This window comes from Danio rerio, chromosome 14 (genome assembly GCF_052040795.2).
Source record: "Danio rerio strain M-AB ecotype USA chromosome 14, GRCz13ab, whole genome shotgun sequence".
In the NCBI taxonomy this organism is placed as follows: Eukaryota; Metazoa; Chordata; class Actinopteri; order Cypriniformes; family Danionidae; genus Danio; species Danio rerio.
This window is the reverse complement of record NC_141034.1, coordinates 28,925,623-28,930,000: the sequence shown is the minus strand read 5'-3', so window position 1 is coordinate 28,930,000 and position 4,378 is coordinate 28,925,623.

Sequence of the window (4,378 nt, the reverse complement as noted above, 5' to 3'; positions counted from 1 at the left end):
TCCAGTCGCAACCCAAGACTGGAAAACATCCATACACACTCATTCACACACACACATACACTACGGCCAATTTAGTTTATTCAGATCCCCTATACCGCATGTTGTGGGAAAACGGAGCACCTGGAGGAAACCGACGTCAACACGTAGAGAACATGGACCTTAAACCAGCGACATTCTTGCTGTGAGGTGACAGTGCTAACCACTGAGCCACTGTGTTGCTCGTTGTTGGAATTATTAAGGAATTAATTATTATTTATATTTTAAAAAAGATTAAAAAAAAGTACCTAAAGTGACAGTGATACATTTGTTTAAAAAAGTTTTGATAACACCGGTGGCTTCTGTGCTCAAATCTGTCCACTTGGCATGAATAAAGTATAATGCGCTTAAGGGTTAATACATTAAAGTGTATAGTTTTTTCCAATTTGTTATTTCTTGTTATTGCCAATCAAATCTAGTTTGTTTTGTGCACAAATATAGGATTTTTTACACTGTGTTAAATCCACATATTCCTTGCCACTCAAATATTTTTTCACATTCTATTGAATTAAAGTTTTACATACAAGGACCTAACAAATTTTAAATCTAACATTTCTATACACATATGTAACAGTACATAGGCTACTGTTACTACAGTACTTGTAGATTTTTTATTAGGCCTGCATTAGGCCTACATTTAATCTGGTGGCCATTTGGCAGTCCCCAAAGCTTTATAGAAGTGTACTTAGAAAGAGTAGAATGGAGAATTAACAACCATTAATGTAGTTCAGGGGTGCCCAAACTTTTTTATGTGAAGGGCCAAAATCCAAACAATATAGCCATACAGCCATAGTCATGGGTAATTTCTTAATTTATTAAATAATATTCAAAAATATATCTAAAAAAATTGTTTTATATTAACTATTACAGAATATATATTTACATTTTATAATGAGCTTATTACAGCTTATCTGAGTAGTTGGTTATAAGGGTAGAAAAATGAATAATCATGCAAGTCATGCATAATCATGTAAAAGTAAACATTGGTTATGGAGAGTACATTGAGCACCAGTTGGCCTAGAATATTTTAATAATTTTAACACTGCCTAAGTATGTGAAAATTTAAAGAGTGATTACCATATAGTTTGAACATACATTTGAATAGAATTTTTGTAAATGTTTTGACTTGTGTAGCTTGTGCGAACATGTATTACACCCTATACCCCTTTTGCCTGTCTTCCCAACTGTCATTTAATTTTGCACATCTAATAATGTAAACACAGTAACAACAACAGAATAAACAATAAATTAGGGGGTCATGGTGGCGCAGTGGGTTGCACGATCGCCTCACAGCAAAAATATTGCTGGTTCGAGTCTAGGCTGGAACAGTTGACATTTCTGTGTGGAGTTTGCATGTTCTCCCCATGTTCGTGTGGATTTCCTGCAGGGGCTCCGGTTTTCCCCACAGTCCAAAGACATGTGGTACAGGTGAAATGTGTAAGCTTAATTGTCCATAATGTATGAGTGTGAATGAGTGTGTGTGGATGTTTCCAGTGATGACTGCATAAAACATGTGCTGGATAAGTTGGCTGTTCATTCCGCTGTGTCGACCCCAGATTAAAGAAAAAGAAAATGAATGAATGAATGAATTAATTAATAAAGTAAATCAACCACTACGATTGAATACTTTTTCATGCAGTTGGCACATTTATTTATTTTGTCTAGACAAATTACATTTAATTAAAATGATGAGAATCAAATACTAAGCAAGACACATTTGAGTTAAATTCTTAACTGATTAGACTGAAGCTATTCTTACAGACTGCAATACTACTGTGGATATTTCCATCTTACAGTCATTTATTTCTGTAGTGCACATTTCTTTTTCTATTTGCCTGCCTCATCATTTACAGTTGACCTACTGACAAATTTCAAAAGTGAAGCACAAAAAACATCCATGACAAACAAAAATGCTGCCTGTACATGCTACAATACAATTTCAGGGCTACCTTTCTTCTAATAGCTTCACAAATCATCTTAAATTGTTCTTAGAATTTTTTTTTCCATTGATTTGACAGGATGCCTATGACATTCAGTGCGTATTTTGCACAAGCAATTGAGAAAGAACAAAATGAGGTAAATCGTCTCTATGCACATATTTTATTCTCAGACATTTAGTGCATTTTATACATAACTCTTCCATGAATGCATGCTTGATTCAGACTGCAATTTCCCCTGCTGTTGTTTCATGGATATTGATGTTTGTGAGGTAAATTGCAGCTCCTTCCCAGAAAAAGCGTTCAATTTGACACAAGAGAATACACATGGTATAGGTCAGTTTTACATTGCTATGGCAACAGATAACAGCCCAATCCTATAAAACAAAAACCACAGCACACAGAAACCTGTCATTCTGTCCTCTAATCAAAATCAGTCTGCTCTGAACTGAAGTGTGTTAAAAATTAAGGCTCTATGGGCAAAAACTTGTCAATTCTGCCATTTTTCGCTTTCATAAATTTTGTTATTGTTTTTTTAATCTTATGAAAACAAAACATCTGAAATACACTTTTTAAATATTTATTTCGGCAATTGTGTGTGAGTGTAGATTTCAGTTACAATGCATATTTCTTAAGGTTTTTTTTCTCAAATTATTTTTTTTTTCTCATGCATTGAGCCATAAATATTCAATTCAGCAATGCTTTCATACACCATACTTCACAGTTGTATTCATATCTGAATGTTTTTTTAGGCTTCCCACAAAATCTCCTGTGCAAAAACCTAATATGTCAAAAAAAAGTACACATTAATTTTAGCCAATATTCTGTTTTAGAACTGTTCAAACAAAAATGAAAAATTATTATCCATTTACTCACCTTCAAGTGGTTCTAGCTATAAGTTATCCTTTTTATGTTGAACACAAAATAAATTATTATTTTATTTATTATTATAAATATTATTTATTATTAATTATTTTAGTTTGAAATCTGTAATCATTGACTTCCATAGGCAAAACAAATACTATGGAAGTCAATGGTTACAGGTTTTCCATTCAGGAAACAATGATGATAACTATAAGTTGCTGTTTTTTTTTTTTATACTACTCACCTGCAGTTTCTTTTTTTAACACAATATTCATGACTTTAATCCTGAAAGAACAATAATCATATCATACATTAAGAGAATAATATGTTCCAGGCCCAAATAACAATGAGAAATCGCTGTTTTTGTTCAGTAATGATATCACCAATCTCCAGCTGCATATTATATTTATTTGGACAGCTTTTGGACAAAGTTAAGCTGAAATCCCTTAAGAGTGGACATTTGCTGTAATTTAGAATCATTCATTCAAACCGAGCATGGCTGAATCACTCAATGGGAGAGCAAAAAAGGCTAATTTAGTCTCCTGATCCCCATCATTTGTAGTGTGATAGCCAACAGCATGAGTCACCTTTGTCATTTATGTTAAGTGCTGACTATTATGTCGTTTGAGGGCTGGGAAATTAGTTTCTCATCAGGGGGTCATTTAAGGTGAGAAGTCCTACTCTGACAGCCAATGAATGACAATAAACATTCTGCGTTTTTAACTTTCTGAATTTACCAGGAGGGGGCAGTAGGCGCAAGTAAAAGCCTTGGGAACTACCGCAAACCTTTGTGCTGCTTTAAAGTGATAGTTTATTAAAAATAAGACGTAATTATGTACTTGTTGTTTCAAGACATTTCTGGATGACATTTTCCTATTTATAATGATTCTTAACCCTGTTAAAACTGACACGAACAAATAGTCAGAATATTCTCATTTTTTGGAACTGTCATGTTTATTAATCCCATCAAGATCCATTTTTATACCATATACATGTTTTTTATAAATTTATTATGTATCATATTGATACATCAGGCCTTTTGGTAACTTTCTTTGCTTAAAACTAGTTCAATTTAGTTCCCAAAAAGTTTGCCTATAACATTTTGATCAAATAAAACATTTCAGGCAGTTTGTCTCTATTTTTTTAACTAAACATTGTACAGTCTTTTTTATTTCACTTTGTAAAAGGTGTGATAGCAGTTTATTGTTCATGCGAAGACAGACCTTACACCTCTCACATATGCATGTGAGAAGTTATTGCATTTTTAAGTTCTTTTGCTCTTTACGACTCCCATATTTATCATTTTGTTTTGACAAATGTACAAAAAGAACAAAAACAAGACATGTCAAGGTGTTATAATCATTTGGTGAGGAAAATGGAATTAAGAAGAAATTTGGGAAGGGATGAGATGTAATTCTTTGTGACTTAGCATGCTTAATGTAATTATACTTTTACTACTTCATACTATTTCAGTTGCGTTCTTCGTCATGTTGCTGAGGAAATTAATATGGGGGGGGGGGGGGGGGGGGCAAAACTTGAAC